This window comes from Somniosus microcephalus, chromosome 23, assembly GCF_052327205.1.
Source record: "Somniosus microcephalus isolate GS21.2 chromosome 23, FLI_Smic_1.0, whole genome shotgun sequence".
NCBI lineage: Eukaryota > Metazoa > Chordata > Chondrichthyes > Squaliformes > Somniosidae > Somniosus > Somniosus microcephalus.
Genome location: NC_141009.1, coordinates 68,373,727 through 68,393,765, shown reverse-complemented (window position 1 = coordinate 68,393,765; position 20,039 = coordinate 68,373,727). Strand labels below are relative to the sequence as shown.

Below are 20,039 nucleotides of genomic sequence, written 5' to 3'. Positions count from 1 at the left end.
GTGAGGGGGATGGGTTCCCCAGCGTCCTGTTATTGGAGTGTGAGGGGGATGGTTCCCCACTGTCCTGTTATTGGAGTGTGAGGGGGATGGGTTCCCCACTGTCCTGTTATTGGAGTGTGAGGGGGATGGGTTCCCAGGGTCCTGTTATTGGAGTGTGAGGGGGATGGGTTCCCCAGCGTCCTGTTATTGAGTGTGAGGGGGATGGGTTCCCCACTGTCCTGTTATTGGAGTGTGAGGGGGATGGGTTCCCCAGGGTCCTGTTATTGGAGTGTGAGGGGGATGGGTTCCCCGGGGTCCTGTTATTGGGAGTGTGAGGGGATGGGTTTCCCCAGGGTCCTGTTATTGGAGTGTGAGGGGGATGGTTCCCCAGGGTCCTGTTATTGGAGTGTGAGGGGGATGGGTTCCCCAGGGTCCTGTTATTGGAGTGTGAGGGGGATGGGTTCCCCAGGGTCCTGTTATTGGAGTGTGAGGGGGATGGGTTCCCCAGGGTCCTGTTATTGGAGTGTGAGGGGGATGGGTCCCCACTGTCCTGTTATTGGAGTGTGAGGGGGATGGGTTCCCCAGGGTCCTGTTATTGGAGTGTGAGGGGGATGGGTTCCCCACTGTCCTGTTATTGGAGTGTGAGGGGGATGGGTTCCCCAGGGTCCTGTTATTGGAGTGTGAGGGGGATGGGTTCCCCAGGGTCTGTTATTGGAGTGTGAGGGGGATGGGTTCCCCAGGGTCCTGTTATTGGAGTGTGAGGGGGATGGGTTCCCCACTGTCCTGTTATTGGAGTGTGAGGGGGATGGGTTCCCAGGGTCCTGTTATTGGAGTGTGAGGGGGATGGGTTCCCCAGGGTCCTGTTATTGGAGTGTGAGGGGGATGGGTTCCCCAGGGTCCTGTTATTGGAGTGTGAGGGGGATGGGTTCCCACTCTCCTGTTATTGGAGTGTTGAGGGGGATGGGTTCCCCAGGTCCTGTTATTGGAGTGTGAGGGGGATGGGTTCCCACTGTCCTGTTATTGGAGTGTGAGGGGGATGGGTTCCCCTGGGGTCCTGTTATTGGAGTGTGAGGGGGATGGGTTCCCCACTGTCCTGTTATTGGAGTGTGAGGGGGATGGGTTCCCCAGGGTCCTGTTATTGGAGTGTGAGGGGGATGGGTTCCCCACTGTCCTGTTATTGGAGTGTGAGGGGGATGGGTTCCCCGGGGTCCTGTTATTGGAGTGTGAGGGGGATGGGTTCCCCACTCTCCTGTTATTGGAGTGTGTGGGGGATGGGTTCCCCAGGGTCCTGTTATTGGAGTGTGAGGGGGATGGGTTCCCCACTGTCCTGTTATTGGAGTGTGAGGGGGATGGGTTCCCCACTGTCCTGTTATTGGAGTGTGAGGGGGATGGGTTCCCCAGGGTCCTGTTATTGGAGTGTGAGGGGGATGGGTTCCCCACTGTCCTGTTATTGGAGTGTGAGGGGGATGGGTTCCCCACTGTCCTGTTATTGGAGTGTGAGGGGGATGGGTTCCCCACTGTCCTGTTATTGGAGTGTGAGGGGGATGGGTTCCCCAGGGTCCTGTTATTGGAGTGTGAGGGGGATGGGTTCCCCAGGGTCCTGTTATTGGAGTGTGAGGGGGATGGGTTCCCCAGGGTCCTGTTATTGGAGTGTGAGGGGGATGGGTTCCCCAGGGTCCTGTTATTGGAGTGTGAGGGGGATGGGTTCCCCAGGGTCCTGTTATTGGAGTGTGAGGGGGATGGGTTCCCCAGGGTCCTGTTATTGGAGTGTGAGGGGGATGGGTTCCCCACTGTCCTGTTATTGGAGTGTGAGGGGGATGGGTTCCCCAGGGTCCTGTTATTGGAGTGTGAGGGGGATGGGTTCCCCAGGGTCCTGTTATTGGAGTGTGAGGGGGATGGGTTCCCCACTGTCCTGTTATTGGAGTGTGAGGGGATGGGTTCCCCACTGTCCTGTTATTGGAGTGTGAGGGGGATGGGTTCCCCAGGGTCCTGTTATTGGAGTGTGAGGGGGATGGGTTCCCCAGGGTCCTGTTATTGGAGAGTGAGGGGGATGGGTTCCCCAGGGTCCTGTTATTGGAGTGTGAGGGGGATGGGTTCCCCGGGTCCTGTTATTGGAGTGTGAGGGGGATGGGTTCCCACTCCTGTTATTGGAGTGTGAGGGGGATGGGTTCCCCACTGTCCTGTTATTGGAGTGTGAGGGGATGGGTTCCCCACTGTCCTGTTATTGGAGTGTGAGGGGGATGGGTTCCCCAGGGTCCTGTTATTGGAGTGTGAGGGGGATGGGTTCCCCGGGGTCCTGTTATTGGAGTGTGAGGGGGATGGGTTCCCCAGGGTCCTGTTATTGGAGTGTGAGGGGGATGGGTTCCCCAGGGTCCTGTTATTGGAGTGTGAGGGGGATGGGTTCCCCACTGTCCTGTTATTGGAGTGTGAGGGGGATGGGTTCCCCAGGGTCCTGTTATTGGAGTGTGAGGGGGATGGGTTCCCCAGGGTCCTGTTATTGGAGTGTGAGGGGGATGGGTTCCCCACTGTCCTGTTATTGGAGTGTGAGGGGGATGGGTTCCCCAGGGTCCTGTTATTGAGTGTGAGGGGGATGGGTTCCCCAGGTCCTGTTATTGGAGTGTGAGGGGGATGGGTTCCCAGGGTCCTGTTATTGGAGTGTGAGGGGGATGGGTTCCCCACTCTCCTGTTATTGGAGTGTGAGGGGGATGGGTTCCACAGGGTCCTGTTATTGGAGTGTGAGGGGGATGGGTTCCCCAGGGTCCTGTTATTGGAGTGTGAGGGGGATGGGTTCCCCAGGGTCCTGTTATTGGAGTGTGAGGGGGATGGGTTCCCCACTGTCCTGTTATTGGAGTGTGAGGGGGATGGGTTCTCCACTGTCCTGTTATTGGAGTGTGAGGGGGATGGGTTCCCCACTGTCCTGTTATTGGAGTGTGAGGGGATGGTTCCCCACTGTCCTGTTATTGGAGTGTGAGGGGGATGGGTTCCCCAGGGTCCTGTTATTGGAGTGTGTGGGGATGGGTTCCCCAGGGTCCTGTTATTGGTGTGTGAGGGGGATGCGTTCCCCAGGGTCCTGTTATTGGAGTGTGAGGGGGATGGGTTCCCCACTGTCCTGTCATTGGAGTGTGAGGGGGATGGGTTCCCCACTGTCCTGTTATTGGAGTGTGAGGGGGATGGGTTCCCCAGGGTCCTGTTATTGGAGTGTGAGGGGGATGGGTCCCCACTGTCCTGTTATTGGAGTGTGAGGGGGATGGGTTCCCCACTGTCCTGTTATTGGAGTGTGAGGGGGATGGGTTCCCCAGGGTCCTGTTATTGGAGTGTGAGGGGGATGGGTTCCCAGGGTCCTTTTATTGGAGTGTGAGGGGGATGGGTTCCCCAGGGTCCTGTTATTGGAGTGTGAGGGGGATGGGTTCCCCACTGTCCTGTTATTGGAGTGTGAGGGGGATGGGTCCCCAGGGTCCTGTTATTGGAGTGTGAGGGGGATGGGTTCCCCAGGGTCCTGTTATTGGAGTGTGAGGGGGATGGGTTCCCCAGGGTCCTGTTATTGGACTGTGAGGGGGATGGGTTCCCCAGGGTCCTGTTATTGGAGTGTGAGGGGGATGGGTTCCCCACTGTCCTGTTATTGGAGTGTGAGGGGGATGGGTTCCCACTGTCCTGTTATTGGAGTGTGAGGGGATGGGTTCCCCAGGGTCCTGTTATTGGAGTGTGAGGGGGATGGGTTCCCCAGGGTCCTGTTATTGGAGTGTGAGGGGGATGGGTTCCCCAGGGTCCTGTTATTGGAGTGTGAGGGGGATGGGTTCCCCAGGGTCCTGTTATTGGAGTGTGAGGGGGATGGTTCCCCACTCTCCTGTTATTGGAGTGTGAGGGGGATGGGTTCCCCACTGTCCTGTTATTGGAGTGTGAGGGGGATGGGTTCCCCAGGGTCCTGTTATTGGAGTGTGAGGGGGATGGGTTCCCCGGGGTCCTGTTATTGGAGTGTGAGGGGGATGGGTTCCCCACTGTCCTGTTATTGGAGTGTGAGGGGGATGGGTTCCCCAGGGTCCTGTTATTGGAGTGTGAGGGGGATGGGTTCCCCACTCTCCTGTTATTGGAGTGTGAGGGGGATGGGTTCCCCACTGTCCTGTTATTGGAGTGTGAGGAGGATGGGTTCCCCAGAGTCCTGTTATTGGAGTGTGAGGGGGATGGGTTCCCCACTGTCCTGTTATTGGAGTGTGAGGGGATGGGTTCCCCACTCTCCTGTTATTGGAGTGTGAGGGGGATGGGTTCCCCAGGGTCCTGTTATTGGAGTGTGAGGGGGATGGTTCCCCAGGGTCCTGTTATTGGAGTGTGAGGGGGATGGGTTCCCCAGGGTCCTGTTATTGGAGTGTGAGGGGGATGGGTTCCCCAGGGTCCTGTTATTGGAGTGTGAGGGGGATGGGTTCCCCAGGGTCCTGTTATTGGAGTGTGAGGGGGATGGGTTCCCCAGGGTCCTGTTATTGGAGTGTGAGGGGATGGGTTCCCCAGGGTCCTGTTATTGGAGTGTGAGGGGGATGGGTTCCCCAGGGTCCTGTTATTGGAGTGTGAGGGGGATGGGTTCCCCACTGTCCTGTTATTGGAGTGTGAGGGGATGGGTTCCCCACTGTCCTGTTATTGGAGTGTGAGGGGGATGGGTTCCCACTGTCCTGTTATTGGAGTGTGAGGGGGATGGGTTCCCACTGTCCTGTTATTGGAGTGTGAGGGGGATGGGTTCCCCACTGTCCTGTTATTGGAGTGTGAGGGGGATGGGTTCCCCAGGGTCCTGTTATTGGAGTGTGAGGGGGATGGGTTCCCCACTCTCCTGTTATTGGAGTGTGAGGGGGATGGGTTCCCCACTGTCCTGTTATTGGAGTGTGAGGGGGATGGGTTCCCCAGGGTCTGTTATTGGAGTGTGAGGGGGATGGGTTCCCCACTGTCCTGTTATTGGAGTGTGAGGGGGATGGGTTCCCCACTGTCCTGTTATTGGAGTGTGAGGGGGATGGGTTCCCCAGGGTCCTGTTATTGGAGTGTGTGGGGATGGGTTCCCCAGGGTCCTGTTATTGGAGTGTGAGGGGGATGGGTTCCCCAGGGTCCTGTTATTGGAGTGTGAGGGGGATGGGTTCCCCACTGTCCTGTTATTGGAGTGTGAGGGGGATGGGTTCCCCACTGTCCTGTTATTGGAGTGTGAGGGGGATGGGTTCCCCACTGTCCTGTTATTGGAGTGTGAGGGGGATGGGTTCCCCACTGTCCTGTTATTGGAGTGTGAGGGGGATGGGTTCCCCAGGGTCCTGTTATTGGAGTGTGAGGGGGATGGGTTCCCCACTGTCCTGTTATTGGAGTGTGAGGGGGATGGGTTCCCCACTGTCCTGTTATTGGAGTGTGAGGGGGATGGGTTCCCCACTGTCCTGTTATTGGAGTGCGAGGGGGATGGGTTCCCACTGTCCTGTTATTGGAGTGTGAGGGGATGGGTTCCCCAGGGTCCTGTTATTGGAGTGTGAGGGGGATGGGTTCCCCACTGTCCTGTTATTGGAGTGTGAGGGGGATGGGTTCCCCACTGTCCTGTTATTGGAGTGTGAGGGGGATGGGTTCCCCAGGGTCCTGTTATTGGAGTGTGAGGGGGATGGGTTCCCCACTGTCCTGTTATTGGAGTGTGAGGGGGATGGGTTCCCCACTGTCCTGTTATTGGAGTGTGAGGGGGATGGGTTCCCAGGGTCCTGTTATTGGAGTGTGAGGGGGATGGGTTCCCTAGGGTCCTGTTATTGGAGTGTGAGGGGGATGGGTTCCCCACTGTCCTGTTATTGGAGTGTGAGGGGATGGGTTCCCCAGGGTCCTGTTATTGGAGTGTGTGGGGATGGGTTCCCCAGGGTCCTGTTATTGGAGTGTGAGGGGGATGGGTTCCCCACTGTCCTGTTATTGGAGTGTGAGGGGGATGGGTTCCCCAGGGTCCTGTTATTGGAGTGTGAGGGGGATGGGTTCCCCAGGGTCCTGTTATTGGAGTGTGAGGGGGATGGGTTCCCCACTGTCCTGTTATTGGAGTGTGAGGGGGATGGGTTCCCCGTGGTCCTGTTATTGGAGTGTGAGGGGGATGGTTCCCCAGGGTCCTGTTATTGGAGTGTGAGGGGGATGGGTTCCCCACTGTCCTGTTATTGGAGTGTGAGGGGGATGGGTTCCCCACTGTCCTGTTATTGGAGTGTGAGGGGGATGGGTTCTCCAGGGTCCTGTTATTGGAGTGTGAGGGGGATGGGTTCCCCACTGTCCTGTTATTGGAGTGTGAGGGGGATGGGTTCCCCACTGTCCTGTTATTGGAGTGTGAGGGGGATGGGTTCCCCAGGGTCCTGTTATTGGAGTGTGAGGCGGATGGGTTCCCCACTGTCCTGTTATTGGAGTGTGAGGGGGATGGGTTCCCCACTGTCCTGTTATTGGAGTGTGAGGGGGATGGGTTCCCCAGGTCCTGTTATTGGAGTGTGAGGGGGATGGGTTCCCCAGGGTCCTGTTATTGGAGTGTGAGGGGGATGGGTTCCCCAGGGTCTGTTATTGGAGTGTGAGGGGGATGGGTTCCCAGGGTCCTGTTATTGGAGTGTGAGGGGGATGGGTTCCCCAGGTCCTGTTATTGGAGTGTGAGGGGGATGGGTTCCCCAGGGTCCTGTTATTGGAGTGTGAGGGGGATGGGTTCCCCAGGGTCCTGTTATTGGAGTGTGAGGGGGATGGGTTCCCCAGGGTCCTGTTATTGGAGTGTGAGGGGGATGGGTTCTCCAGGTCCTGTTATTGGAGTGTGAGGGGGATGGGTTCCCAGGGTCCTGTTATTGGAGTGTGAGGGGGATGGGTTCCCCACTGTCCTGTTATTGGAGTGTGAGGGGGATGGGTTCCCCAGGGTCCTGTTATTGGAGTGTGAGGGGGATGGGTTCCCCAGGGTCCTGTTATTGGAGTGTGAGGGGGATGGGTTCCCCACTGTCCTGTTATTGGAGTGTGAGGAGGGATGGGTTCCCAGGGTCCTGTTATTGGAGTGTGAGGGGGATGGGTTCCCCAGGGTCCTGTTATTGGAGTGTGAGGGGGATGGGTTCCCCACTGTCCTGTTATTGGAGTGTGAGGGGGATGGGTTCCCCAGGGTCCTGTTATTGGAGTGTGAGGGGGATGGGTTCCCAGGGTCCTGTTATTGGAGTGTGAGGGGGATGGGTTCCCCACTGTCCTGTTATTGGAGTGTGAGGGGGATGGGTTCCCCAGGGTCCTGTTATTGGAGTGTGAGGGGGATGGGTTCCCCACTGTCCTGTTATTGGAGTGTGAGGGGATGGGTTCCCCACTGTCCTGTTATTGGAGTGTGAGGGGGATGGGTTCCCCAGGGTCCTGTTATTGGAGTGTGAGGGGATGGGTTCCCCACTGTCCTGTTATTGGAGTGTGAGGGGGATGGGTTCCCCAGGGTCCTGTTATTGGAGTGTGAGGGGGATGGGTTCCCCACTGTCCTGTTATTGGAGTGTGAGGGGGATGGGTTCCCCACTGTCCTGTTATTGGAGTGTGAGGGGATGGGTTCCCCAGGGTCCTGTTATTGGAGTGTGAGGGGGATGGGTTCCCCACTGTCCTGTTATTGGAGTGTGAGGGGGATGGGTTCCCCACTGTCCTGTTATTGGAGTGTGAGGGGGATGGGTTCTCCACTGTCCTGTTATTGGAGTGTGAGGGGGATGGGTTCCCCACTCTCCTGTTATTGGAGTGTGAGAGGGATGGGTTCCCCAGGGTCCTGTTATTGGAGTGTGAGGGGGATGGGTTCCCCGGGTCCTGTTATTGGAGTGTGAGGGGGATGGGTTCCCCAGGGTCCTGTTATTGGAGTGTGAGGGGGATGGGTTCCCCAGGGTCCTGTTATTGGAGTGTGAGGGGGATGGGTTCCCCAGGGTCCTGTTATTGGAGTGTGAGGGGGATGGGTTCCCCACTGTCCTGTTATTGGAGTGTGAGGGGGATGGGTTCCCCAGGGTCCTGTTATTGGAGTGTGAGGGGGATGGGTTCCCCACTGTCCTGTTATTGGAGTGTGAGGGGGATGGGTTCCCCAGGGTCCTGTTATTGGAGTGTGAGGGGGATGGGTTCCCCACTCTCCTGTTATTGGAGTGTGAGGGGGATGGGTTCCCCAGGGTCCTGTTATTGGAGTGTGAGGGGGATGGGTTCCCCACTGTCCTGTTATTGGAGTGTGAGGGGGATGGGTTCCCCAGGGTCCTGTTATTGGAGTGTGAGGGGGATGGGTTCCCCACTCTCCTGTTATTGGAGTGTGAGGGGGATGGGTTCCCCAGGGTCCTGTTATTGGAGTGTGAGGGGGATGGGTTCCCCACTGTCCTGTTATTGGAGTGTGAGGGGGATGGGTTCCCCAGGGTCCTGTTATTGGAGTGTGAGGGGGATGGGTTCCCCACTGTCCTGTTATTGGAGTGTGAGGGGGATGGGTTCCCCAGGGTCCTGTTATTGGAGTGTGAGGGGATGGGTTCCCCATGGTCCTGTTATTGGAGTGTGAGGGGGATGGGTTCCCCAGGGTCCTGTTATTGGAGTGTGAGGGGGATGGGTTCCCCACTGTCCTGTTATTGGAGTGTGAGGGGGATGGGTTCCCCACTGTCCTGTTATTGGAGTGTGAGGGGGATGGGTTCCCCAGGGTCCTGTTATTGGAGTGTGAGGGGGATGGGTTCCCCAGGGTCCTGTTATTGGAGTGTGTGGGGGATGGGTTCCCCAGGGTCCTGTTATTGGAGTGTGAGGGGATGGGTTCCCCACTGTCCTGTTATTGGAGTGTGAGGGGGATGGGTTCCCCAGGGTCCTGTTATTGGAGTGTGAGGGGGATGGGTTCCCCAGGGTCCTGTTATTGGAGAGTGAGTGGGATGGGTTCCCCACTGTCCTGTTATTGGAGTGTGAGGGGGATGGGTTCCCCAGGGTCCTGTTATTGGAGTGTGAGGGGGATGGGTTCCCCAGGGTCCTGTTATTGGAGTGTGTGGGGGATGGGTTCCCCAGGGTCCTGTTATTGGAGTGTGAGGGGGATGGGTTCCCCACTGTCCTGTTATTGGAGTGTGAGGGGGATGGGTTCCCCAGGGTCCTGTTATTGGAGTGTGAGGGGGATGGGTTCCCCAGGGTCCTGTTATTGGAGTGTGAGGGGGATGGGTTCCCCACTGTCCTGTTATTGGAGTGTGAGGGGGATGGGTTCCCCAGGGTCCTGTTATTGGAGTGTGAGGGGGATGGGTTCCCCAGGGTCCTGTTATTGGAGTGTGAGGGGGATGGGTTCCCCACTGTCCTGTTATTGGAGTGTGAGGGGGATGGGTTCCCCAGGGTCCTGTTATTGGAGTGTGAGGGGGATGGGTTCCCCACTCTCCTGTTATTGGAGTGTGAGGGGGATGGGTTCCCCAGGGTCCTGTTATTGGAGTGTGAGGGGGATGGGTTCCCCACTGTCCTGTTATTGGAGTGTGAGGGGGATGGGTTCCCCAGGGTCCTGTTATTGGAGTGTGAGGGGGATGGGTTCCCCACTCTCCTGTTATTGGAGTGTGAGGGGGATGGGTTCCCCAGGGTCCTGTTATTGGAGTGTGAGGGGGATGGGTTCCCCACTGTCCTGTTATTGGAGTGTGAGGGGGATGGGTTCCCCAGGGTCCTGTTATTGGAGTGTGAGGGGGATGGGTTCCCCACTGTCCTGTTATTGGAGTGTGAGGGGGATGGGTTCCCCACTGTCCTGTTATTGGAGTGTGAGGGGGATGGGTTCCCCAGGGTCCTGTTATTGGAGTGTGAGGGGGATGGGTTCCCCAGGGTCCTGTTATTGGAGTGTGTGGGGGATGGGTTCCCCAGGGTCCTGTTATTGGAGTGTGAGGGGGATGGGTTCCCCAGGGTCCTGTTATTGGAGAGTGAGGGGGATGGGTTCCCCACTGTCCTGTTATTGGAGTGTGAGGGGGATGGGTTCCCCAGGGTCCTGTTATTGGAGTGTGAGGGGGATGGGTTCCCCAGGGTCCTGTTATTGGAGAGTGAGGGGGATGGGTTCCCCACTGTCCTGTTATTGGAGTGTGAGGGGGATGGGTTCCCCAGGGTCCTGTTATTGGAGTGTGAGGGGGATGGGTTCCCCAGGGTCCTGTTATTGGAGTGTGAGGGGGATGGGTTCCCCAGGGTCCTGTTATTGGAGTGTGAGGGGGATGGGTTCCCCACTCTCCTGTTATTGGAGTGTGAGGGGGATGGGTTCCCCAGGGTCCTGTTATTGGAGTGTGAGGGGGATGGGTTCCCCGGGGTCCTGTTATTGGAGTGTGAGGGGGATGGGTTCCCCACTCTCCTGTTATTGGAGTGTGAGGGGGATGGGTTCCCCAGGGTCCTGTTATTGGAGTGTGAGGGGGATGGGTTCCCCGGGGTCCTGTTATTGGAGTGTGAGGGGGATGGGTTCCCCACTGTCCTGTTATTGGAGTGTGAGGGGGATGGGTTCCCCAGGGTCCTGTTATTGGATTGTGAGGGGGATGGGTTCCCCAGGGTCCTGTTATTGGAGTGTGAGGGGGATGGGTTCCCCAGGGTCCTGTTATTGGAGTGTGAGGGGGATGGGTTCCCCACTCTCCTGTTATTGGAGTGTGAGGGGGATGGGTTCCCCACTGTCCTGTTATTGGAGTGTGAGGGGGATGGGTTCCCCAGGGTCCTGTTATTGGAGTGTGAGGGGGATGGGTTCCCCAGGGTCCTGTTATTGGAGTGTGAGGGGGATGGGTTCCCCACTCTCCTGTTATTGGAGTGTGAGGGGGATGGGTTCCCCACTGTCCTGTTATTGGAGTGTGAGGGGGATGGGTTCCCCAGGCTCCTGTTATTGGAGTGTGAGGGGGATGGGTTCCCCACTCTCCTGTTATTGGAGTGTGAGGGGGATGGGTTCCCCAGGGTCCTGTTATTGGAGTGTGAGGGGGATGGGTTCCCCACTCTCCTGTTATTGGAGTGTGAGGGGGATGGGTTCCCCAGGGTCCTGTTATTGGAGTGTGAGGGGGATGGGTTCCCCAGGGTCCTGTTATTGGAGTGTGAGGGGGATGGGTTCCCCAGGGTCCGGTTATTGGAGTGTGAGGGGGATGGGTTCCCCAGGGTCCTGTTATTGGAGTGTGAGGGGGATGGGTTCCCCGGGGTCCTGTTATTGGAGTGTGAGGGGGATGGGTTCCCCACTGTCCTGTTATTGGAGTGTGAGGGGGATGGGTTCCCCACTCTCCTGTTATTGGAGTGTGAGGGGGATGGGTTCCCCAGGGTCCTGTTATTGGAGTGTGAGGGGGATGGGTTCCCCAGGGTCCTGTTATTGGAGTGTGAGGGGGATGGGTTCCCCACTGTCCTGTTATTGGAGTGTGAGGGGGATGGGTTCCCCAGGGTCCTGTTATTGGAGTGTGAGGGGGATGGGTTCCCCAGGGTCCTGTTATTGGAGTGTGAGGGGGATGGGTTCCCCAGGGTCCTGTTATTGGAGTGTGAGGGGGATGGGTTCCCCACTGTCCTGTTATTGGAGTGTGAGGGGGATGGGTTCCCCGGGGTCCTGTTATTGGAGTGTGAGGGGGATGGGTTCCCCAGGGTCCTGTTATTGGAGTGTGAGGGGGATGGGTTCCCCACTGTCCTGTTATTGGAGTGTGAGGGGGATGGGTTCCCCACTCTCCTGTTATTGGAGTGTGAGGGGGATGGGTTCCCCAGGGTCCTGTTATTGGAGTGTGAGGGGGATGGGTTCCCCACTGTCCTGTTATTGGAGTGTGAGGGGGATGGGTTCCCCAGGGTCCTGTTATTGGAGTGTGAGGGGGATGGGTTCCCCACTGTCCTGTTATTGGAGTGTGAGGGGGATGGGTTCCCCAGGGTCCTGTTATTGGAGTGTGAGGGGGATGGGTTCCCCACTGTCCTGTTATTGGAGTGTGAGGGGGATGGGTTCCCCACTGTCCTGTTATTGGAGTGTGAGGGGGATGGGTTCCCCAGGGTCCTGTTATTGGAGTGTGAGGGGGATGGGTTCCCCACTGTCCTGTTATTGGAGTGTGAGGGGGATGGGTTCCCCACTGTCCTGTTGTTGGAGTGTGAGGGGGATGGGTTCCCCACTGTCCTGTTATTGGAGTGTGAGGGGGATGGGTTCCCCACTGTCCTGTTATTGGAGTGTGTGGGGGATGGGTTCCCCACTGTCCTGTTATTGGAGTGTGAGGGGGATGGGTTCCCCAGGGTCCTGTTATTGGAGTGTGAGGGGGATGGGTTCCCCAGGGTCCTGTTATTGGAGTGTGAGGGGGATGGGTTCCCCAGGGTCCTGTTATTGGAGTGTGAGGGGGATGGGTTCCCCAGGGTCCTGTTATTGGAGTGTGAGGGGGATGGGTTCCCCAGGGTCCTGTTATTGGAGTGTGAGGGGGATGGGTTCCCCAGGGTCCTGTTATTGGAGTGTGAGGGGGATGGGTTCCCCACTGTCCTGTTATTGGAGTGTGAGGGGGATGGGTTCCCCAGGGTCCTGTTATTGGAGTGTGAGGGGGATGGGTTCCCCAGGGTCCTGTTATTGGAGTGTGAGGGGGATGGGTTCCCCAGGGTCCTGTTATTGGAGTGTGAGGGGGATGGGTTCCCCAGGGTCCTGTTATTGGAGTGTGAGGGGGATGGGTTCCCCAGGGTCCTGTTATTGGAGTGTGAGGGGGATGGGTTCCCCACTGTCCTGTTATTGGAGTGTGAGGGGGATGGGTTCTCCAGGGTCCTGTTATTGGAGTGTGAGGGGGATGGGTTCCCCAGGGTCCTGTTATTGGAGTGTGAGGGGGATGGGTTCCCCAGGGTCCTGTTATTGGAGTGTGAGGGGGATGGGTTCCACAGGGTCCTGTTATTGGAGTGTGTGGGGGATGGGTTCCCCACTGTCCTGTTATTGGAGTGTGAGGGGGATGGGTTCCCCACTGCCCTGTTATTGGAGTGTGAGGGGGATGGGTTCCCCACTGTCCTGTTATTGGAGTGTGAGGGGGATGGGTTCCCCACTGCCCTGTTATTGGAGTGTGAGGGGGATGGGTTCCCCACTGTCCTGTTATTGGAGTGTGAGGGGGATGGGTTCCTCACTGTCCTGTTATTGGAGTGTGAGGGGGATGGGTTCCCCAGGGTCCTGTTATTGGAGTGTGAGGGGGATGGGTTCCCCAGGGTCCTGTTATTGGAGTGTGAGGGGGATGGGTTCCCCGGGGTCCTGTTATTGGAGTGTGAGGGGGATGGGTTCCCCAGGGTCCTGTTATTGGAGTGTGAGGGGGATGGGTTCCCCAGGGTCCTGTTATTGGAGTGTGAGGGGGATGGGTTCCCCACTGTCCTGTTATTGGAGTGTGAGGGGGATGGGTTCCCCAGGGTCCTGTTATTGGAGTGTGAGGGGGATGGGTTCCCCAGGGTCCTGTTATTGGAGTGTGAGGGGGATGGGTTCCCCAGGGTCCTGTTATTGGAGTGTGAGGGGGATGGGTTCCCCAGGGTCCTGTTATTGGAGTGTGAGGGGGATGGGTTCCACAGGGTCCTGTTATTGGAGTGTGTGGGGGATGGGTTCCCCACTGTCCTGTTATTGGAGTGTGAGGGGGATGGGTTCCCCACTGTCCTGTTATTGGAGTGTGAGGGGGATGGGTTCCTCACTGTCCTGTTATTGGAGTGTGAGGGGGATGGGTTCCCCAGGGTCCTGTTATTGGAGTGTGAGGGGGATGGGTTCCCCAGGGTCCTGTTATTGGAGTGTGAGGGGGATGGGTTCTCCAGGGTCCTGTTATTGGAGTGTGAGGGGGATGGGTTCCCCAGGGTCCTGTTATTGGAGTGTGAGGGGGATGGGTTCCCCAGGGTCCTGTTATTGGAGTGTGAGGGGGATGGGTTCCCCACTGTCCTGTTATTGGAGTGTGAGGGGGATGGGTTCCCCACTGTCCTGTTATTGGAGTGTGAGGGGGATGGGTTCCCCAGGGTCCTGTTATTGGAGTGTGAGGGGGATGGGTTCCCCACTGTCCTGTTATTGGAGTGTGAGGGGGATGGGTTCCCCAGGGTCCTGTTATTGGAGTGTGAGGGGGATGGGTTCCCCACTGTCCTGTTATTGGAGTGTGAGGGGGATGGGTTCCCCAGGGTCCTGTTATTGGAGTGTGAGGGGGATGGGTTCCCCACTGTCCTGTTATTGGAGTGTGAGGGGGATGGGTTCCCCACTGTCCTGTTATTGGAGTGTGAGAGGGATGGGTTCCCCACTGTCCTGTTATTGGAGTGTGAGGGGGATGGGTTCCCCAGGGTCCTGTTATTGGAGTGTGAGGGGGATGGGTTCCCCACTGTCCTGTTATTGGAGTGTGAGGGGGATGGGTTCCCCATGGTCCTGTTATTGGAGTGTGAGGGGGATGGGTTCCCCAGGGTCCTGTTATTGGAGTGTGAGGGGGATGGGTTCCCCACTGTCCTGTTATTGGAGTGTGAGGGGGATGGGTTCCCCACTGTCCTGTTATTGGAGTGTGAGGGGGATGGGTTCCCCACTGTCCTGTTATTGGAGTGTGAGGGGGATGGGTTCCCCACTGTCCTGTTATTGGAGTGTGAGGGGGATGGGTTCCCCAGGGTCCTGTTATTGGAGTGTGAGGGGGATGGGTTCTCCAGGGTCCTGTTATTGGAGTGTGAGGGGGATGGGTTCCCCATGGTCCTGTTATTGGAGTGTGAGGGGGATGGGTTCCCCAGGGTCCTGTTATTGGAGTGTGAGGGGGATGGGTTCCCCAGGGTCCTGTTATTGGAGTGTGAGGGGGATGGGTTCCCCACTGTCCTGTTATTGGAGTGTGAGGGGGATGGGTTCCCCACTGTCCTGTTATTGGAGTGTGAGGGGGATGGGTTCCCCAGGGTCCTGTTATTGGAGTGTGAGGGGGATGGGTTCCCCACTCTCCTGTTATTGGAGTGTGAGGGGGATGGGTTCCCCAGGGTCCTGTTATTGGAGTGTGAGGGGGATGGGTTCTCCAGGGTCCTGTTATTGGAGTGTGAGGGGGATGGGTTCCCCACTGTCCTGTTATTGGAGTGTGAGGGGGATGGGTTCCCCAGGGTCCTGTTATTGGAGTGTGAGGGGGATGGGTTCCCCAGGGTCCTGTTATTGGAGTGTGAGGGGAATGGGTTCCCCAGGGTCCTGTTATTGGAGTGTGAGGGGGATGGGTTCCCCGGGGTCCTGTTATTGGAGTGTGAGGGGGATGGGTTCCCCAGGGTCCTGTTATTGGAGTGTGAGGGGGGTGGGTTCCCCACTGTCCTGTTATTGGAGTGTGAGGGGGATGGGTTCCCCAGGGTCCTGTTATTGGAGTGTGAGGGGGATGGGTTCCCCACTGTCCTGTTATTGGAGTGTGAGGGGGATGGGTTCCCCAGGGTCCTGTTATTGGAGTGTGAGGGGGATGGGTTCCCCAGGGTCCTGTTATTGGAGTGTGAGGGGGATGGGTTCCCCAGGGTCCTGTTATTGGAGTGTGAGGGGGATGGGTTCCCCGGGGTCCTGTTATTGGAGTGTGAGGGGGATGGGTTCCCCACTGTCCTATTATTGGAGTGTGAGGGGGATGGGTTCCCCACTGTCCTGTTATTGGAGTGTGAGGGGGATGGGTTCCCCACTGTCCTGTTATTGGAGTGTGAGGGGGATGGGTTCCCCACTGTACTGTTATTGGAGTGTGAGGGGGATGGGTTCCCCACTGTCCTGTTATTGGAGTGTGAGGGGGATGGGTTCCCCAGGGTCCTGTTATTGGAGTGTGAGGGGGATGGGTTCCCCAGGGTCCTGTTATTGGAGTGTGAGGGGGATGGGTTCCCCAGGGTCCTGTTATTGGAGTGTGAGGGGGATGGGTTCCCCAGGGTCCTGTTATTGGAGTGTGAGGGGGATGGGTTCCCCAGGGTCCTGTTATTGGAGTGTGAGGGGGATGGGTTCCCCAGGGTCCTGTTATTGGAGTGTGAGGGGGATGGGTTCCCCAGGGTCCTGTTATTGGAGTGTGAGGGGGATGGGTTCCCCACTGTACTGTTATTGGAGTGTGAGGGGGATGGGTTCCCCAGGGTCCTGTTATTGGAGTGTGTGGGGGATGGGTTCCCCACTGTCCTGTTATTGGAGTGTGAGGGGGATGGGTTCCCCGGGGTCCTGTTATTGGAGTGTGAGGGGGATGGGTTCCCCAGGGTCCTGTTATTGGAGTGTGAGGGGGATGGGTTCCCCAGGGTCCTGTTATTTGAGTGTGAGGGGGATGGGTTCCCCAGGGTCCTGTTATTGGAGTGTGAGGGGGATGGGTTCCCCACTGTCCTGTTATTGGAGTGTGAGGGGGATGGGTTCCCCACTGTCCTGTTATTGGAGTGTGAGGGGGATGGGTTCCCCACTCTCCTGTTATTGGAGTGTGAGGGGGATGGGTTCCCCAGGGTCCTGTTATTGGAGTGTGAGGGGAATGGGTTCCCCAGGGTCCTGTTATTGGAGTGTGAGGGGGATGGGTTCCCCAGGGTCCTGTTATTGGAGTGCGAGGGGGGTGGGTTCCCCAGGGTCCTGTTATTGGAGTGTGAGGGGGATGGGTTCCCCACTGTCCTGTTATTGGAGTGTGAGGGGGATGGGTTCCCCAGGGTCCTGTTATTGGAGTGTGAGGGGGATGGGTTCCCCAGGGTCCTGTTATTGGAGTGTGAGTGGGATGGGTTCCCCAGGGTCCTGTTATTGGAGTGTGAGGGGGATGGGTTCCCCAGGGTCCTGTTATTGGAGTGTGAGGGGGATGGGTTCCCCACTGTCCTATTATTGGAGTGTGAGGGGGATGGGTTCCCCACTGTCCTGTTATTGGAGTGTGAGGGGGATGGGTTCCCCACTGTCCTGTTATTGGAGTGTGAGGGGGATGGGTTCCCCACTGTCCTGTTATTGGAGTGTGAGGGGGATGGGTTCCCCAGGGTCCTGTTATTGGAGTGTGAGGGGGATGGGTTCCCCACTGTCCTGTTATTGGAGTGTGAGGGGGATGGGTTCCCCACTGTCCTGTTATTGGAGTGTGAGGGGGATGGGTTCCCCACTGTCCTGTTATTGGAGTGTGAGGGGGATGGGTTCCCCGGGGTCCTGTTATTGGAGTGTGATGGGGATGGGTTCCCCAGGGTCCTGTTATTGGAGTGTGAGGGGGATGGGTTCCCCAGGGTCCTGTTATTGGAGTGTGAGGGGGATGGGTTCCCCAGGGTCCTGTTATTGGAGTGTGAGGGGGATGGGTTCCCCAGGGTCCTGTTATTGGAGTGTGAGGGGGATGGGTTCCCCACTGTCCTGTTATTGGAGTGTGAGGGGGATGGGTTCCCCGGGGTCCTGTTATTGGAGTGTGAGGGGGATGGGTTCCCCACTGTCCTGTTATTGGAGTGTGAGGGGGATGGGTTCCCCAGGGTCCTGTTATTGGAGTGTGAGGGGGATGGGTTCCCCACTGTCCTGTTATTGGAGTGTGAGGGGGATGGGTTCCCCAGGGTCCTGTTATTGGAGTGTGAGGGGGATGGGTTCCCCACTGTCCTGTTATTGGAGTGTGAGGGGGATGGGTTCCCCGGGGTCCTGTTATTGGAGTGTGTGGGGGATGGGTTCCCCAGGGTCCTGTTATTGGAGTGTGAGGGGGATGGGTTCCCCACTGTCCTGTTATTGGAGTGTGAGGGGGATGGGTTCCCCACTGTCCTGTTATTGGAGTGTGAGGGGGATGGGTTCCCCAGGGTCCTGTTATTGGAGTGTGAGGGGGATGGGTTCCCCACTGTCCTGTTATTGGAGTGTGAGGGGGATGGGTTCCCCAGGGTCCTGTTATTGGAGTATGAGGGGGATGGGTTCCCCAGGGTCCTGTTATTGGAGTGTGAGGGGGATGGGTTCCCCAGGGTCCTGTTATTGGAGTGTGAGGGGGTTGGGTTCCCCACTGTCCTGTTATTGGAGTGTGAGGGGGATGGGTTCCCCAGGGTCCTGTTATTGGAGTGTGAGGGGGATGGGTTCCCCACTGTCCTGTTATTGGAGTGTGAGGGGGATGGGTTCCCCAGGGTCCTGTTATTGGAGTGTGAGGGGGATGGGTTCCCCACTGTCCTGTTATTGGAGTGTGAGGGGGATGGGTTCCCCACTGTCCTGTTATTGGAGTGTGAGGGGGATGGGTTCCCCACTGTCCTGTTATTGGAGTGTGAGGGGGATGGGTTCCCAGGGTCCTGTTATTGGAGTGTGAGGGGGATGGGTTCCCCAGGGTCCTGTTATTGGAGTGTGAGGGGGATGGGTTCCCCAGGGTCCTGTTATTGGAGTGTGAGGGGGATGGGTTCCCCACTCTCCTGTTATTGGAGTGTGAGGGGGATGGGTTCCCCAGGGTCCTGTTATTGGAGTGTGAGGGGGATGGGATCCCCAGGGTCCTGTTATTGGAGTGTGAGGGGGATGGGTTCCCCAGGGTCCTGTTATTGGAGTGTGAGGGGGATGGGTTCCCCAGGGTCCTGTTATTGGAGTGTGAGGGGGATGGGTTCCCCAGGGTCCTGTTATTGGAGTGTGAGGGGGATGGGTTCCCCAGGGTCCTGTTATTGGAGTGTGAGGGGGATGGGTTCCCCGGGGTCCTGTTATTGGAGTGTGATGGGGATGGGTTCCCCAGGGTCCTGTTATTGGAGTGTGAGGGGGATGGGTTCCCCAGGGTCCTGTTATTGGAGTGTGAGGGGGATGGGTTCCCCAGGGTCCTGTTATTGGAGTGTGAGGGGGATGGGTTCCCCAGGGTCCTGTTATTGGAGTGTGAGGGGGATGGGTTCCCCACTGTCCTGTTATTGGAGTGTGAGGGGGATGGGTTCCCCGGGGTCCTGTTATTGGAGTGTGAGGGGGATGGGTTCCCCACTGTCCTGTTATTGGAGTGTGAGGGGGATGGGTTCCCCAGGGTCCTGTTATTGGAGTGTGAGGGGGATGGGTTCCCCACTGTCCTGTTATTGGAGTGTGAGGGGGATGGGTTCCCCAGGGTCCTGTTATTGGAGTGTGAGGGGGATGGGTTCCCCACTGTCCTGTTATTGGAGTGTGAGGGGGATGGGTTCCCCGGGGTCCTGTTATTGGAGTGTGTGGGGGATGGGTTCCCCAGGGTCCTGTTATTGGAGTGTGAGGGGGATGGGTTCCCCACTGTCCTGTTATTGGAGTGTGAGGGGGATGGGTTCCCCACTGTCCTGTTATTGGAGTGTGAGGGGGATGGGTTCCCCAGGGTCCTGTTATTGGAGTGTGAGGGGGATGGGTTCCCCACTGTCCTGTTATTGGAGTGTGAGGGGGATGGGTTCCCCAGGGTCCTGTTATTGGAGTATGAGGGGGATGGGTTCCCCAGGGTCCTGTTATTGGAGTGTGAGGGGGATGGGTTCCCCAGGGTCCTGTTATTGGAGTGTGAGGGGGTTGGGTTCCCCACTGTCCTGTTATTGGAGTGTGAGGGGGATGGGTTCCCCAGGGTCCTGTTATTGGAGTGTGAGGGGGATGGGTTCCCCACTGTCCTGTTATTGGAGTGTGAGGGGGATGGGTTCCCCAGGGTCCTGTTATTGGAGTGTGAGGGGGATGGGTTCCCCACTGTCCTGTTATTGGAGTGTGAGGGGGATGGGTTCCCCACTGTCCTGTTATTGGAGTGTGAGGGGGATGGGTTCCCCACTGTCCTGTTATTGGAGTGTGAGGGGGATGGGTTCCCAGGGTCCTGTTATTGGAGTGTGAGGGGGATGGGTTCCCCAGGGTCCTGTTATTGGAGTGTGAGGGGGATGGGTTCCCCAGGGTCCTGTTATTGGAGTGTGAGGGGGATGGGTTCCCCAGGGTCCTGTTATTGGAGTGTGAGGGGGATGGGTTCCCCAGGGTCCTGTTATTGGAGTGTGAGGGGGATGGGTTCCCCAGGGTCCTGTTATTGGAGTGTGAGGGGGATGGGTTCCCCACTGTCCTGTTATTGGAGTGTGTGGGGGATGGGTTCCCCAGGGTCCTGTTATTGGAGTGTGAGGGGGATGGGTTCCCCACTGTCCTGTTATTGGAGTGTGAGGGGGATGGGTTCCCCAGGGTCCTGTTATTGGAGTGTGAGGGGGATGGGTTCCCCACTGTCCTGTTATTGGAGTGTGAGGGGGATGGGTTCCCCACTGTCCTGTTATTGGAGTGTGAGGGGGATGGGTTCCCCAGGGTCCTGTTATTGGAGTGTGAGGGGGATGGGTTCCCCAGGGTCCTGTTATTGGAGTGTGAGTGGGATGGGTTCCCCAGGGTCCTGTTATTGGAGTGTGAGGGG

The 20,039-nt window shown here is 57.8% G+C and overlaps 1 protein-coding gene across 1 annotated transcript in view; it reads left to right on the top strand.

Moving 5' to 3' along the window:
* The window catches only part of LOC147101938 (protein AMBP-like), a 178,593-nt gene that overhangs the window by 134,059 nt on the left and 24,495 nt on the right, over nucleotides 1-20,039 (top strand). The window lies entirely within an intron of this gene.